General features: G+C 39.6%; 1 long non-coding RNA gene across 1 annotated transcript; it reads left to right on the top strand.

The window, feature by feature from the left end:
• The first annotated feature begins 13154 nt into the window (after positions 1-13154).
• LOC144035612 (uncharacterized) lies at positions 13155-15354 on the top strand. Its single transcript, XR_013288469.1, has 2 exons — positions 13155-13259; positions 14966-15354. It is a non-coding gene; the product is annotated as an uncharacterized LOC144035612 (long non-coding RNA).
• Positions 15355-18444: the final 3090 nt, after the last annotated feature.

Genomic DNA, 18444 nt, shown 5'->3' with positions numbered 1-18444 from the left:
TTAATGGTGCCCATCCCTTGTCGCTTACAAATGGTGCATTTTGGCCCTACTTTGAGCCCCTCCAGGATGAGCAAGCTTCTTAACCCTGCATCTCTAAGGCCTGGTACATAAGGATTGTTTAATGGATGGATGGGGCTTTGGTAATGGAGGCTTTGAGTCCCACAGTGGCCATAAATAAATAAGAAAAAAGATTAAAACATAAAAACAACAGTCTGCTTTCTGACTATTGAGGTGCCCTTGACAAGAGTTAGATTTTTTTTTGCTGCTCTCATAAAGACATATATTTTGAATCCCAAATTCATAGGTTATTTTTGGGATCAAAATATAGAATAAAATGCAAACATGCAGCAAAGGAAGACGATTTCAATGAATATTCAATGATGCTTGAGGTCAGGGAGGGTGAAATGAAGTCTAATCCGTAAGATCATTTATTCACAGTGCTGCATGCTTTTTATTTCTATATTTTTGATACCACAACATCCATTCCTCCATCCATTTTCTTAACCGCTTGTCCTCACAAGGGTCGCGGGGGTGCTGGAGCCTATCCCATCTGGCTTCAGGCAGTAGGCGTGGTACACCCTGAACTGGTTGCCAGCCAATCGCAGGATACCACAACATGCTATACGCATATATGAATAGTATTTTTCACTCTTCCATCCTTTTCAATTGAGTATCACTTTCTCCCCACGGTCTCTGGATCTGCTTATTTGATATGTGGCACATGGCCGTGGACATATTCCATATTTCAAATGACAGCAATTTGAATATTCCATTTGGAGTGATGAAAGCTCCGTCTCAGGAGACGTACACGCCGGCCAGAGGTCAGACCGTGAAAAGAGCGGATGACTGAAGCTGCATGTGAGCTGCGGGCTTTCAAATCCATTCGACAGCATGAGGATAAAACCTGGCAGGCCTTTTAACCTGACTAGATTGTGCGTCTGTGCATGACTTAGTTATTGCATCTCATATCAGGTGTAAAATACAATCTGTTCTATGACATCGGTCCAACTTTGATTTGGTCGTTTGTCAAAATTATGTTAGATCACATTTGGAATCATTTGTTCCAGAGGCCAAACTGCAGCTATCGAATGAAACGTACTGGCAATGTTTGAAGTATGATTATGTTCAAAACAATCACAAGTCAAGAAGGGCGAGGAGAGGACGATTATCCAGCTGGAGGTGACCTCTGAGTATTGTAGCGACCCCTGCGAAGTCCCTCAGAGATCTGTACTCAGCCCTCTAGTTGTCCCAATGTACATGCTTTTCTGCTTGCTAACATTGCAGTTTAAAATTACTAGATTTTTTGCCAAGTTATCAATTACTAAATTAATTGACAACTATTTTAATAATCAAGTAATCGTTTAAATCAATTTTTTTATTAAAAATTGTCCAAAACCTTTGATTTCAGCATATCGACAGTAATTGTTTACTGATTTCTGTAGTCCTTCTTGAAAGAAGATTGATTATCTTCTGTTTAATCAAAATAAAACATTTGCAAATATCTGTTTTTACTTTGGAGAACAATAACCAAACCAGCTTTTTTTAAAGTTTTTTATTTGTCATTATGCGAATACGAAGTATGAAATAAACACCAATGACTGGTTAATAAACAGTATTCGGGGGGGGGGGGTGCTTTTGTAATACATTTTAATGCAAAATGCCAATTAACGTGATTAGTCAATTAACTCTTTGACTGCCAAAAACGTTAAATGACGTTTAGTTAAAACCTACGGCGCGCCGCCAAGGACTTAAAAGACGTTCTCCAATTTTTTTTTATTTTTTGGGGGAAACGGGTTGAGGAAAGCCTTGGCCAGCTGTGGTGAAAGTTTCAAGCAGATCTAGTTAGCCTAATAACTATTTTTGGCCCCTAGATTGCAGCAATAACTCTCTTTTGTCAAGATTGGGTAGGCGTCAGTAGAAGACGTGAGGCGGAGCTAGAGGGGACAATGGCTGGGGAAGGAAAGAGAACATGGCGACTGGTTGCAAGCAGCTCATGCTTGAGCAGTTTTTTTCAAAGACGAAAAGCATCGACCAACGCTAAAGAGCACATTGATGACGACGATGATCATCATCGATGATGATGATGGTGACTCCGAGGTTGGAAGCATTGACGCGTCAGTAGAAGACGTGAGGCGGAGCTAGATGGCTGAAGAAGCGAACAATGGCGACCGGTTGCAAGCAGCTCACACTTGGGAATTTTTTTCAAAGACGAAAGGCATCGACCAACGCTAAAGAGCACATTGATGACGACGATGATCATCATCGATGATGATGATGGTGACTCCGAGGTTGACGCTGAAGTTGCAAGCGTTGACGCGGCGGCTATGACGATGTCATAAAGGTTCACGGGCTAGCGATGCTAACACCGGAAAACGCGGAGCACAACCGAGCACGCTCAGGCGGACGTTCAATCGGACGACGAAGAGTGCCTCGAGTCCAATGCATATTCATCGGAGGAGTGGGTACAGTCTGCTACTTGCTATTCCCCGGAAAAAAAGGCCGTCAAGAAAGTGTAACGTCTGCACGCGAAAGGAGCCATCGCAAGTGAAACTAATCTGTTGTGCAAATCCTGCTGCATCTCCTTGCATGCATGGGAGCGTTACAAAAAGAAAAACTGTATTTGAAACATCCACATAATTGTAAGTAGTACCACAGTTGCACACATTTGTAAATAGTTTGCGAAATTGTTTTGTCAAATTGTTACACTGTTGACTGGAAATAAACTTATTTTGCAATCTAAAAACACTTTTTCATTGTTGGTGGTAAGTGTTTTACAGAAGTAAAGCACTGTTTAGGTGTTTGTGGCATCATTCATGGACAAAAAGAAGTGTAGAATTCACTAGAGTGCATGAAATAACATCGTTTCACAAAAAGCTCTTTTTCTCCGCTTTTTGTTTCAAAACAGAGCATTTCGGTGAAACTAACCATTTTCTATTGTTGATTACTGAAGAACGGAGTAAGGTAGAAACAAACTTTTTTTTCTGATGAACGATGAGAGTTCAATCTTTCATTTGGTAGTATGTGTGTTTCCATAGTCCAAACACAACATTTTCTGTGGACCTTGAAAGATCAGTCAAAATGCTTAAATCGGCTGGCACTGGCGACATCCCGTTTCTGAAAACGTCTGGCAGTCAAAGAGTTAATAGATTGAATAATCGATAATTGATTCTAAAAATATTCGATGGTGACAGCAGTCTTGTAGTTAGTACAAAAAGTTGTTTCAAGACTTCTGATGAAGACTAGAACATTTTATCATTTTACCCCCATCACAACCAACTTCCATTGGTGATTGCGATTTCAAGGTTTTGTTTTGTACCGTATGTTTTAACACATCCAACAAAATACACTTCTGTGATTCAAATTCAACATTGCATTTATTATCTTGCAAACCAAGTTCAGACATAGCTGAGTGCTTTACAATTTGACTGCAAGAGAAAAAAATGATGTCATGGTCAGCGGTGGCGCAGCCGCCTGCGACCGCTGACACGCTATTGGCCGTCTGGCTGATGGTCCTCCTGCGGGGCAGTCGCAGGGACTTGAAAGGCTCCCTGATACAAGACAGCAGCCCCAACTGACTGGGCTGCCCCAGATACTCATGGGAGATGTTGTTTATTCTCCGAAGTTGTTCCTGTAGCAGTTCCGCAGGTCGCACAATCCCTCGGCTGCAGTTTAGGAAATAAAAGAGGCCTGCGATGGAGAGCTAGGGACTGTGCACGTTTGTGGCTCAGCAACTTTAGACGGAGATGTTGTTGCATTTGCGTGCAGGGGTCTCTTTCGTGCTTTTTAAGGGGTGTTGGATTTACGTTTTGAACAAGACTTAGCTGGTGTATTTGTTACAACATTGATTTCAACTACACAATGTGGCACAATGTCAACTCCACCAGCACATTTGTCCGTCTCATCAACTGGCTTGATGTTGGCTTTCCTCACTTGAAATTGTTTCTGCTTCGATTGGGGGAGACAGCTGCTTTCCGTTACAAAAGGAGTGAAAGACCTTATCAATCATCTCCTCACAGCAAGCTGGTACATCCTGTCATATTGAAAACCAGTGTCAGTGTGGAAATGGTATCAAGAAATTGTGCTTCATGCATGAAAGACAGAACGAAAAAATGACTTGCATGCAAGGATGATTGCTAAACTGAGCATGATGGATCAAAAAAGCATTCCAAAATATTTGTTTATGAGTTAAATAGAAGCAGATACAATGAAAACAGCAGAGGCCACAGAATTGAACCCTGTGGAACACCATTTTGCATAAGAAAAACATCACGGTAAACCAGCAACCAAAAAAACAAAAAAAGTTTGCATACTGAAATAATGATCTTATCTCAGTCACAAATGTACTACTGCTAGTTAGTGGGAAATCTGTTGCTGTTATATATATATATATATATATATATATATATCTGTTGTATGAATGTCAACAGAAGGATACACAAACAGGTTGGTTTAACCTTTTGCCATCCAATTGAAGAGCAGTTATTTGTTATGCCTGCCACTGTCATAAATAGAATAATAATAATTTAAATGATAATAAAGTCAAAATAATTATAAGACTTAGCTGTGAATAAGATTCACTTTTTACTCCAAGACATAATAATTTTTTCTAAAACTGCATACCGAGCTAAACCGAAAACCAAGAGCACAAAACCGAAAACCGAACTGAACCGTGGAATTTGTGAACCGTTCCATCCCTAGTGCCTTGACCTACGCTCAACTCCTGAGACTGACTCACCAAGCCCTGGGGTTCAGTTGAACCCAGGTTAAGAACCACTGTTACTGTAATCCTGTTACATTGATATATTAAATAATACATTTGCTCAGTTTAGCAATCCCTTGGCACAATTTACCTATATTTGTAGTACATTTGTGCATGATAAATGCAGTATTAACTTATTACCAGGTGGTGATTGATAATAATAATATATACACGATTGATGTCACATGTCAATTAACTAACTAACTAACTAACTAACTTGTAATCACAAACACAGTAGATTAAAAAGGTTAAGAGGAGCATGACAATCAGAGCCTGACATCAAGTGCAAAATGTTTGACCATCTTAAATTTATTTTATTTAGTTCATAAAATCACAAAGTGATAAATAACTGGTGTCAGATAATGCAGATTGTAGGAGGAAACACATTAATACTGTTAATAAAGACATAAAATGGGATTCTGAAGATTTGCATGTGCTGCTGTTGCGCTTTCATGATTAAAATTGGTGTGTAAAAAAATTTGGGTCAATGTACAGTAGTACTGTCTAATGTTAATTTCGTTAACGAAAATTTAATCAAAATATTTTCGTCAACAACACACTTTTTTCGCCAGGCGAAAATTAGACAAGACTCGACTAAAACCCACATTTATAAACAAAAACTGGGAGTAAATCAATGTGCATTTCCGTCTACTAATTAAGACGAGACGAAAATGTACTTTACTTAACAAAAATGAACTAAAATCTATGGACATTTTAGTTCATACTTAAACAAAAACCAGACGAAAATGATGCAACTTTGTAAAATCCTGTCTCTGCTAATCCGTCACTGTGACGCTGTCATGTGACACGAAGTGACACACCCCCTTTCGAAATCTGCAGCTAGCAAGTGCAACATGCACAAACGCATGTGACAGACAGGAGGTGGATTCACGGTGAAACGGTTAAAAAACAGTAATAGTAACATAACATGAATCCAACGGCTAGAACGTTCCAACAAGAATGTTAATCCGACCGCTAACTAATGCTGGCTAATTTACTAGCTTGTAGCATGGAGCCATAGTAGCCACTGTAATTGTGTGAGAAGTTATTTTTCACCAAACAGATGAGAGAACATTTTATGTGAAATAGTTTTAGATCCAAAATGTTCAACATCATCTGCTGACAAAAATAAATAAATAAAATACACAGGGGTAAAATGATTGTCCTGATTAAAACCAGACTGAAACGTTGACAGTTTTTGCTGACTAAAACTAGACGAATAAAATTATGTTTTCTTGGACTAAAATTAATACTAAAATGATAGATTCATAGTCGACTAAAAGTGGACTAAATAAAAACTTGACTAACAATGATTAAAAAACTAACATGCGAGATTGCAACGGGACTAAAACTGTGACTAAATTTTAAAATGTCAGATCAAGTTAACACTAGTACTGACAATATTACCTTTTTTATAAAGTAATTTGTCGATTTCTTGGATTGATTTTGCAGAAAAATTCACAAGTGTTCAGAAAAGCTCCAAAGCAAATCAGATAAATGAGCAAATAGGAAGCAACAATTCAAAGTCAACTCACCAATGAAGAGTGTGAATATGCCGTCCGCACTTTCATTTTCAGCGTGTGACTTTGGCTCTTCAGCAGGGGAGCTTTGCGGCCCAGCATGTAGCAGAAGTAGGTGGCGTATGGAGTGTAACTGAATCCCTCTCTAAAGGAGAGCAAACAAGCAGAACACAGATTAGAAAATAATGGGGAATGAAACGGAACCTTTTTTAAAGCAAGAATTCATCCCAAGTGCCAGCACTAGTGCTCTGATTAACATTACGTTCGTGGAATGAGAATTATTAAGAACCATTCAGACGCTTCAAAATGGCAGCAAAGCAATCGTCTCAGGTTTGATGAATCACATTGCATGTGCTAAAATTCATTCCAGAATGTGAAAATGTTCCAAATTGGAAGTCATTCATTGCTATGCCACAAGACGGAAAGTAACCTGAGGTATGCTTGGAGCAGCAGGTAGACAATCACGTCCTCAGCTTGCGGTTGAGTCCGTGTGGTGGTCTCCGTTAGCTTCCTGTGCTTGGGGGGACGTGCCCTTCCCCATCTAGGCCTCCACCAACTTGAGAGGAGTCAGATTCTCATCCATGGATGCCGCAAGCTCCAAAATCTGCACCACTTTTGTTAGTTGGAAGGGTTGTTTTCTGATATGTGCCTTGTAAATGACTAGTGATAAAAATCAGCTGGGATGGGCTGGAGCTCACCCACGACCCAGTGTCACTTTTTTCCCCTCACAATTGTATGCTTTTACCCCACACTGGATCTAATTTGTTGAAAAGATAGTAGCTACATCAAAAAAAAAATGAAGATTTTCCAGTATGAAGGACCCCCCCCCCCCCCCCACTATGGAGGTAAATATGGTGCAAAACTAACTTGTAAAAAAAAGTCTAAATTTGTATCTGTAAAAGTCGTGATTTGTACCTGTAAAAAAAATGTGTACCTGTAAAAAAAAAAAATAGTATCTGTAATAAAAAATTGTACCTGTAAAAAAAAAAATGTGTATGTGTAAAAAAAAATTGTATCTGTAAAAACAAATTTGTACCTGTAAAAGTCATGATTTGTACCTGTACAAAAAAAATTGTACCTGTACTGAAAGTGTAAATTTGGATCTGTAAAAGTTGTGATTTGTACTTGTAGAAATGACAACTTGTAGTCAAAGAAGTCGCCACTAGGAGTCACAAGTGTTTTTTCTGCTGCTTTCCAGTGACGTGAGTTTTGCACCAAATATAGCGGTATATTTGGTGCAAAACCACTTGTAAAATATAGCGCTATACAGACGCTCCCCTACTTACGAACATTCGAGTTACGAACAACGGTACATACGAACATGTCTGCGCGTGTGTCGGAAAATGTCCGGAAAGAGACGCTGTAAGTTAGATTTTGTATTGTGCTCTTTTTTCCGAGTGTAGTGCTTCTTTCCGCCGCTAATACCGACGCTTGGCGCTGTGAGAGCTCACCCAGCATCCACCTTCCTCTTCCTCTTCCTCTAATTTTTATCATTAAATATCTCGTGCATCCATTATTCAACATGGAAAGCGCTGCCGAAGAAACGTTTTCTGCCAGCCACGGGTGGTTTTCTCGTTTCAAGAAGAGGGCTAATCTCCACCATGTGTCCGTGTCCGGAGAGGCAGCATCTGCGGACAAAGAGGCTGCCGAGCGATTCCCCCAAGTGTTGGAGGAGATCATTGAGGAGGGTGGCTATTCGGCTAAGCAGATCTTCAATGTCGACGAAACGGGTCTTTTTTGGAAGAAAATGCCAGACAAGACCTACATTAGCCGTGAGGAGAAGACGATGCCCGGATATAAAGACCGCCTAACCTTAATGCTTGGAAGGGAGCTACAAGCTGAAGCCGCTGCTAGTCTACCGGGCAGCCAACCCTCGAGCCCTGAAGAACGTGACGAAAAGCTCTCTCCCCGTTATATGGATGTCAAACACGAAGGCGAATCCTCCAAGGAAGATACTCATCAACCCTCATCTTCTTCTCCTCGACCCTCAACTTCTTCCTAAGTGTTCTTCCATTAAGTGTCTCTCGCTCTCTCTCTAACATACAGTACTGTACGTATTCTCTCCATTTTATAAAAAGTTTTTTTCAGTACAAACCAATGCAGTTTACTTGTACAAGCCTTAAACATACTTATATAAACCTTCAATATACTTATATAGGCTTTAAACATAAATTATAATACAAAATATAGCGCTGAAGCAAAATATAGCGCTGAAGCAACTTACGAACAAATTCACCTTACGATCGATCGCTCGGAACGTAACTCGTTCGTAAGTAGGGGAGCCTGTATTTGGTGCAAAACTCACGTCACTGGAAAGCAGCAGAAAAACCACTTGTGACTCCTAGTGGCGACTTCTTTGACTACAAGTTGTCATTTCTACAAGTACAAATCACAACTTTTACAGATACAAATTTACACTTTCAGTACAGGTACAATTTTTTTTTTGTACAGGTACAAATCATGACTTTTACAGGTACAAATTTGTTTTTACAGATACAATTTTTTTTTACACATACACATTTTTTTTTACAGGTACAAATTTTTATTACAGATACAATTTTTTTTTTTTTACAGGTACAAATTTTTATTACAGATACAATTTTTTTTTTACAGGTACAAATTTTTATTACAGATACAATTTTTTTTTTACAGGTACACATTTAGACTTTTTTTTACAAGTTAGTTTTGCACCATATTTACCTCCATACCCCACCCCACACACTAAAAACTAACACTGAGGACCTGTTAACGCAATTTGATTCAATACATAATTGCAGGTTTAAAAATGCAATTAATTGATTTAGATACACTTTATAAGTTGCTAACACTATTTTATGAGTTGAGATTAAATAATAATGATGGTAATTACATCAACTTGATTTCGCATGTACATGTACGCAAGTACACTCAAAATTCTCCGTTAGTCGGCTCAAAACCCAATTCAAGTTGGAATAACTTAATAAACTTAGCTTGATAACTTTATTTTCTCAACTTTGACTCAATTTTAATTTGAATACTCCCACAATGCCTTTCACCACGTTCAAGCTGTAAATACCAGATTTTCCTTTCTGTTTGTATTTGCGTAGTGATTTAATGATTACTATAGTGTTAGGAATCAGGTTTTTATTTATTTATATTGTATTATTTTATTATTCGTCAGTTTTACATTAAAACACATGTGTGAGGGTCGCACCATTACTTAAAAGTGTCTGCTGTTTACTTAAGTGTTGTCAATTTTCCCTCACTGTTACATCCTTCAGGTGGAGTGTGGTAAAGTGCTTCTGTGTTTCAAAATAGCAACTACCTTAGAAGCCTTAGAGACCAATAGAACAATTATTGGAAAATGCGGTTCGCGTGTATCACTCGTAATAAATACAAGAAGCCGAAGTAGCCTAGCTTATGCGTCAAAGCTAAAGTAGCTTAGCCTACTTCCAAGTAGAAAATTCAGTTATTGTAATGCATGTTTTGAATTGCCAACTTAAAAATGTGTCCTTATGATAACAGATATTAAGTAGACAGTACTTGATAATCTTTTACTGAAGAGGAAAAGTTATTTCATCTAAACTAATATTGTTTGTTGGTTCAACACCATTCAAATAAGTTGTCACAACTTATAAAGACTAATGGAAGCTGTTTCATTGATTGATTTTTTGTTGAGGCTAAATATTTTTGTTAGCGTGCAGTGTATTTTTCAATTAAGTTCTACTTTTCTTTTCTTTTTTAATTGATGAGGCCTTTTTTTGTCTGTTATATTAGCGTGCCTGTGTAATGTCTACTACTCTACTATGTGGAGTGTGTCAATTGTGATATGGTTGTATGTGTGCGGGCTTTGTTGTGTCTCTCATGTCTATTGTGCAATTTTCTGCCACCCGTCTTTGCCAAGTTTGCCAAGTTATTGTACCTCAATGGCACCGTTCCTGGTAAAATAGAGGTTAAAAAAATAATACAGGTCACAGCTCACACCAATAAAAGGTGCTACAAGCTCTCAAATGACATTTTTTAAAAACATTTTAATAGACACACTGCATTTAAGTCATATAATGTTAATCTGACAAAAAAAAAAGTGGATTTTCTTCAACCAATGACACTCGCAGGTCTTAATGCAAATTTGATTAGCAGCTAAGAGCATGTGGGCAATCCTTTAAAAATGATTAAAGAATACTGCCGCTGAGGATAAGGCGCTTTGATGGGATTTCAGGAAGACATTGCAGTCTTAAGGAGATATACAGCCGAATCCTCCTCAAGGGTTGTCTTTCACACTATGATCATACTCCGAAAAACATAAAAGGCTCTGACTGACTTATCCTATCTCACATAACACACAAACCTTTTCTATTGCGGCGCGTATCACACATCTGCTTGCATTGTTTTTCATCCCACGCTTCGTCAAAATGAACGGCCAACAGAGAGCAACGACACCTGCCAACCGCAAAAAAAGAGATCACATGATTGACTACCCCAACAGTGTGGAAGGTACTTGGAGACGGAAGGAAGGTGTGTCAACATTCTGGCAGTAAGCCACCATCTGAGTCAGCTTCTGTTGACCAACATTCTCCATTACGACCAAATCAGCGTGTGAAAAAGTATTTTCCCTCTTCTCAAATTCTTATTTTTTTTACATAGTTTTTCCACTTTGTGTCAGATTAGCAGTTTGTGCATTTGAACAAGTGCGGCTGTTGTGGCTCTGCAGTACCTCATAGAAGAGGTTGGTGTGGTTGAACGAGGCTGTGAGTGAGGCCCAACAGTTTATAATCTGAAAATCTTCCATTTTCTTTTCTTCTTTTATTATTATTATTATTATTATTATTTTATTTACATAAAAAATGGATTGGCTGTTTTCAGTTTAAATCTGGATTAATTACTTTCAATTTTTAGAAGAGATTGTCAGGTGGGAGGCATTTGATATAATGACCCTAAAATACATACATTCATATTGAGAGTGAGCAAAAACAATGTATATGTCAGAAGGGTGCGGTTTGGTGGAGGACCCAAATGCAGGGAGCAAAAGCAGCCAGGCAAGGATGCAGTTAAAAATGGGGATTTAATCAAGAAAAAGGCAAACAAGGTACTTGGCGAAACAACAAAATCAACAATATCCAAAAACACAAACCAAACAAGAACACTGCGAAGTAAGGAAATTATGACGACAGGACATGGCTTGGGTGTGACAACAAGGAAAAACAGGCAGCATGACATGAAGAAAAGACAATGAACCAACACAGACAGAGACAGGATACTAAAAACACAGACGCTAATGACACAACAAGACACACCTGGGGCAAGACACAAGTGGCTGAGGGCACTGATTGGTTCACACGAGGAAGGACAGGATGACACTTAAACAAGACCAAGGGAGACACACAAGGAAAACAGAACCCAAACGTGACAGTATATAGTATACAAATACTGTATATTGCACAGTACAACAGTGTACAATTCCTCTGTTTATAGTAAATAAGCCTGTTTCTTTTTCGCACATTACCAAACTCATCAAACTTACCAAATTTATCATCTCACAATATTCATCAGTAATCCTGCCCAAAGATGTTCATTATAAAGACAGCCATCACATTCAGCAGGTATTAAAAAAAAGTTGGATTGGAGGGGTTTTGACAGTGAGTAAAAAAACAACAACAACAAAACAAACAACTCAGCTAAAATGAAATACAGTACGCTCTGTTGTCATTCTTTGAAATTTATATTGTCAAACAAAATAGTGTGCTGTCATCTAGTGGTCGACGGTGGAATAAATTACACTCAAAATAAATGGGAGGCTTATAAAATGAGGTTTACTCTAATTATGTCCTCGCCATTGTTTCTTCCCAACACCTGATTTATGTATACATGGTGTGATTTTTGTTTTGTTTTGTTTTTTTGTGTTTCGAGTCCTATAAATACTGCTTTTTACATTTACAGTATCCACCTGAGTGGTTACATCTGAAAGTCTATCCATCCACTTTCTGTTGACTATTTAACCATTCCAAGAACACCAGCATTCATGCCCCAGCTCCCATTTGGTTGCTGGTTGCTGCCACTAGCTTATAAAAATGACATCAACTGCTCCACAGACTACTTGCTTGGATCCCTGAAAAGTTGAGTGACAACTTGTTGACCTTTGACATACCCAAAGCAATAGTCTGTTGTAAGCGTGTCTTGAGCTTTGAATACCTGAAGATTCTCCCTGATCCGATGGGGAGTCACCGACTTGGCGACGACGGTCACGTTCCGCTGAATGTGGAACTTGATGAGAATCTGGTGGTGATAATGTGCGGCATTAAAATTGAAAATCATCAGTGACGCATCATTTGCAACGGTTTACAACACTGCACTGGTATATGAGGATTCCTCAGTTTGGGGTTGGTACAAATTGGTCCACTGCTCAAAATGTTGCCTTAATTTCTGTCTGTCTTTGTCTGTTTTGACTTGTAAAATACAATAACCATTTTTGTTTTCAGTCTTGCTCTGTCCTCTTCATGCTGTTATTGTTTTAGTTCAATTGCATAAAATCAATTCCTTACCAAAAGCAATAGTTTTTTCATGGTAAATCGTAATGAAAGTGTGCATGAATGGTGTTGGTTGCAATGTCACAAGTTCATTGGCTATTTCTGACCTAAAGTAGCACTAATGAACCTTTCAACCTTCAAAAAATATTTTCAGAACTCTTCTGATGAAACATCGACTTAACGCTAGTTGAATGGTACCTTTGCCATGTTGTAACTGTCACATTGTCATTTTTGTGCATTTTATTTTCTTTGCTTTTGGGTGTTTGTCGCCACCCACACCAGAGAGGACGCTGCAGCATGGTGGATGTGTGTGTATATGTTAGTGAGTAAGTAGAGGAAGAGCTTAGGAAGGAGGGTTTAACAAGTATCATTAAGACAGAACGAGACACTCACGATGTTAAGTTCATCAGAGAGAAACAGAAAAACGAAGACAGAAGAAAACAAGCCCTTTTTGGACATTGGCACACAGCCAACGAGGTTAGTTTATTTTGTGTCTGTCAATACTTTTGTGAAAGTTAAATCTAAGTTGCCTATATTTTGTTTATGCTAATTGTTATGTTTGTAGGCTATGTGTGTTTTGCTCCAGTTTTCACGGTGGGTTTATTGTTGGCTTGAAGCAATAAATTCAGCAGTCAAATAAAAAATACTTGATTCTGTGGCTATTAGTGCAACTAATACATGGCCTGAGGGGGTCTGTATCATTTTAACTGGCATTAAGCAACTGTGAGGAGGATGGTATGAACACTGCCACGCAAAAAAATACAAATGTGCTGACTGTTTTATGGCATATGTCACTTCCCCCTTTACCCATTCGTTACAAAGACGGAAGTCAATTTGAATGTCGACGCACGATTACTGCTTTCCTGGCAGAAGCTGCAAAAACAACTGAAAAGTTTTGTCTGAGGAGACAAAAAAGAAAACACGTTACCTGTGCTGCCGTCTTGATGTACTTTCTAGCAATTTCCTTGACTGTTTGCTCATCCAAGAGTGAAGGTTCACCAGAAAACACCCTTTGCAAGTAAAAAAAAAAAAATGAGAGCGAGGGTTGGAGTTTAGGGAAGAGATGGTCACAAGACCTAGGAAAGTAATGTAACGAATATTGCCAGTCACCCTCAATTTTTTTTTTTGTTCTCCCTTCCTCAAACATTTCACTCTTGGAAATATGCGCGAGGTCAACCTGGGGTTGGGGTGAGAGATAGCAACTCTTTTTCACCCTCGCCAGACACAGCCATAAGGCCTTCCACACTTTTGAAGTCAACCATCACCCATGTCACCAGGATCTTAATGTTTGCTTTTCACCCGCCAGAACTACGAGTTTATGGTACCAAAGTGTCTTATCGGGGGCTCCATCCTCTCCCCTGTTGAGTTGGTGGATTAAAATCACAGATAACCCTAAACCAGATGGCCTGGTTGAACCCAGGTCAGTCAAATTCCAGCGTTCTTGAAAGTTACATGTGACCACAGCGCCTTCAAGTGGGGACGATCGGAACTGCCCTCACATGGAACACCTAGGACCCACAAAGCAATCTTACACATTTCATCTAAAAAAATTCATCACATACAAGTGAACTTACGCACAACTGAATGTTTCACACCATGTATGTTTTGTTTGTGTTTGGAAAATAATGTCATATGCATTTCAACCTCAAGAGAGTTCTTAGTTACTCCGCAAAGAACGAAATTACCTTGTGCCGCAGTATTAGTCGAAATGTGGAACAATAACATGTTTTGCTTGGAAGAACTTGACTTGCCACCCTGACCAAATTTTAATTATTAGTTATTAATTCTTTAAATAATTTGGAGTTTAAAAAGTTTTGGAGTTGAGTCGAGTCAAAGAGGGAGGGGTCGGTCCTCCCTTCTTGAACACGCCCCACAACTTTAAAACAGCCGGCGCTGGCTTTGTTCACTCTCTCGTCTCCTGCCGCTGTTCCTGCTTATCTTCCACCTTTTTCCGTCCGTCTGGCCCCGAACTGATAAAAGGACTTCCCGGTGCCGTGCCACATTCTCAACCACGTGGCACTTTTGTTCCCTGAACGACCAAAGTGTCTCTTACTTGGCGATCGCACCAGAGCCGCCGTGCAACGAAGTCGGCACACGCCCGCACTGTCGGACGGACACATCCATTTTTTTTTTTTCATTTTTCATATTTTCTTTTTTGTGTGTTCGTCCCATCTCGGCAACAGAGTCGCCGACGAACTTTTCCGTGACTCCGTTGGGACCCAGCAATCACAGTTGAACGGTCACGTGCAAGTCCAGTGCGTCATGCCGCACCTCCTCTCCGAGTCCCATTGCGGCGAGAGCTGGTTCAACGGCTGATCTCCCTCAGGACGCAGACACGCAGCGGATCTCGGCCTCAGAAGCGGGTTTTGGCCAGCTAATACGCGGATCTTCCCGCGCGCCGAGAGGACAACGCCGGCTGAAGTTCCGGCTGCACCTGAGTCGAGCTGTGTTGCCCACGTCCGACTACGGAACATTTAAAAAAAAATTTTTTTTAATTTTTTCAAGATAATTTCACAATTTTATTTTTATTTCATTATTTATTAATTTTTTTCAAAATAAAAAGTGTACGGAGTTCCCAGTGTCAGCATAATTTTAGCATAGTGGAAATTTATAAATCCACAAATGAAAAGTTCCTGTATCTCATTGAGCACAAATGCATGTGAATGTAGCTAATTTGACGTTTTTGTCAGGGTTTGTCAAAGGTTTCAAAAGATCTTCACAGACGGTGAGAAATTGTCCGAGTATGTTCGAAATGTCTTTGCGACAAGTCAAAGCTGTCTGTGAACATCTCACAAATTTGCTATACGTTCGCATGCATTCACTGCTCAGTAAGATACCAGCTTTAGCGACTTTCAGATTCATAACAATCTGCAGGGTGGCGCCTCCTTGATTTTGTTTTGCATATGCAGCACTTTTTCATTACATCATGTTTTTGAGGCCGCGGATGTGTACGCGTATCGTGACGCGTGGTAGCGCCGAGAAGCCCACAGTTTTTTGTTTTCCTTTTAACAAAGGAAGCCTGTGGACTTCCAGTTCCTTTGTTGCTATCCAGCTGTGCCGTCTATGGCTGATCAGCCACAACACAATACAATATTCGTAAAAAGGCCGATGCCAATATTTGTTAAAATGCCACCGATAATCGGTTCAGACGATAGTTGGTCTATCCCTACTTAACACTCTAAAGTCGAGGACAGGTGTTCCTGGAACATTGTGCGGGCTATCCCAAGATACAAGCTCTTTAAGGAATCGCCAAGTGGGAGAGACAAACTCCCACCATGCACCTGGGACACACCAGACCAGCCTTGCCCAGGAGGAGCAGAAGGGCCACTGTTAGGTCAACCTCTGCCTGTATTGAGGCCAGGTCGGCTATCGTGCCTCCCGCTGTCCAATAGAGAGCTGGAGCTCAACATTAGGAGAAGAGAAACTGGTGTGTCAGACCCTACCTTCCCGCAAACTGCAGTACTGCCAATTGAAGTTCCACGTCAAGATTGTCCTCGCTGACACTTCCAAAAGCCTTTTCTACTTTGAATGACTCTGAGTCTGATGCCAGCATTATTGACGAGGGGCTCACTTACCAGCTGGGTTTATCCAAATGCAGTTTCAAGAGGGTCCTGGCTGTGACTCCTGACCATCATTCTTGCTCTCTTCTCTGCATTAATGGCTCCTCTTGGCCATTCCCGGGGCCATGAGAAGATCTGTGTTTTTATCTTTCCAGTTTCCTGCAACTGACTCCCGATGTTCCGTACTCAAAAAGTGCTAGGCGAAGGCCTCATCATGTGTAAGACATTACAGGATTTCCTGACCTCATCTTCCTCTCCCTTGTGACAGGCCTATATACCTTTGTTCATATGCCAACTCACGATATTATTTTAATTCATTCATCAGGCATTTTCAGAGTAAAAAAAATCTATTACAGTTTTTCTCCATAGCTTTGGAACATTTCTAGAAACTGAGATGACATTTTCAAAACTGCAAGATCATTTGGCCAAACAGACTTACATGTATGCACATATCACATATCCCAAAACTGGTCACACATGCTTCACTCCAAGTTCCGTTCCCAAACAAAGAGTCGGTACTGTCACAACATTTGCTTTGGCTCATCTGCGTTCACTAAGTGCTTTTGCCAAAAGTAACTTGGATGATCACCATGGATCATCTGCTAAACCAAATTTCTGTCATACAAGTAATCAGTGCCCCCAAAATGCATCATCCCTTTGGCATTCTGTGAGCACTGCAAGTCAAAATTATTAGATGCTTTGTCACAACAGCAGACGTGCCGCTAACAAAATACAATTCATATATAAAACAGGGGAAAAGGAGATTTTACAAGAGCAACTTTCAAAGTTTGCGGTTTGACATACTCCACTCACAGTCAAGGAACTCGCAACACTTTTTATTCACACAAAGTTATTTACACAGAGTGCAACAAAAGAAAGTGTATGCATTTATGAAAAAATAACTAAAATTATATTTAGCGCACAGCGTAAATGAAGAACCAACTACTGTAACACTTTCACTGCACAGTAAATTTGAATCTATTTAGAGTGAGACCAAATAGACTCAGTTTTAGAGTAATGTTTGCACTTGGAAGAGAGTAAAATAAAGAATTTTAAAAATATATAAATAAAAGTCACTCAAGGGTTGAGTAACTAACTCATGGCCTTCAGCTTGGGAGACAGCCGATCGACTCCCTGAGCCACCGAGCTCCTGCTGTGTGCTCGTGTCAGCTGAAATCTTCATAACTCCGAGACCCGAAAACATTTTGGAGCTAAGCAAACAGTAGAAGAAGCGTAGCTCAGGGGGCACTGCAGCCTTCTCCAAACCTGAAGGTTCCTCAACCCTTGAGTGACTTTTATTTATATTTTTCAATTCTTTATTTTACTCTCTTCCAAGTCTAAATATTTTTAATCAAGCGTAATATCTCATTTTGACAAATTGAACAGATGATTTTGCATATTATGACTTACACACTGACAACCTGCTGACATGTTTTGGAGAGGATAGCCATTAGACTGAAAAACAACTAATCCAGTTTGATCAGCAATATCTATCGATTTGGAAAATGTGCCAAACATTGTGCTAACTGTAGGCTAAACAACCATTTGCACAGATCCACTGAGGCAATTGAGACATGTACTAAGACATTGGCAATTTGATGAAAGCAATTAGAAATGCCATTCAGTTGAGACCAATAGTAAGGTAGTTTAGGGATTTGTCCATGGTATTTTGAAAATGTCATCTCAGTTTCAAGAAATGTCCCAAACCTATGGAGAAAATCTGTAAATGGGATTTGACTCCACCTAGTGGTTTACAGCGGTCATTACAAAGAAAATCAATTTCCCCTGTATTTTTATGTGATATGTAATTCAGTAGTTCATTCAGTATCCATGGTGATTGTAGTACAATGTATTGTGCTTCCTTCAACATTCCACCCACCACTCCTCATCAATATTTTATTTGGTCAGTGTTTGTTGCTCCATTGACTGTTTCCGTACAAATAGAGTAGTTTAATCAGATTTGGATGCAGCGTGAATTGCGCGTCTAACCGGGACAGTATAGTAGCTAAAGGAGGCTTGAATAGGCCCCTTTGACAAAATCTCTGAACCTGACAAGTTTTCTTCAGGAAATGTGGTCAATAATTGTAGTAAGACTCCTTCAT

Source organism: Vanacampus margaritifer, chromosome 15, assembly GCF_051991255.1.
Source record: "Vanacampus margaritifer isolate UIUO_Vmar chromosome 15, RoL_Vmar_1.0, whole genome shotgun sequence".
Lineage (NCBI taxonomy): Eukaryota > Metazoa > Chordata > Actinopteri > Syngnathiformes > Syngnathidae > Vanacampus > Vanacampus margaritifer.
This window is presented reverse-complemented; position numbering and strand designations above follow the sequence as displayed.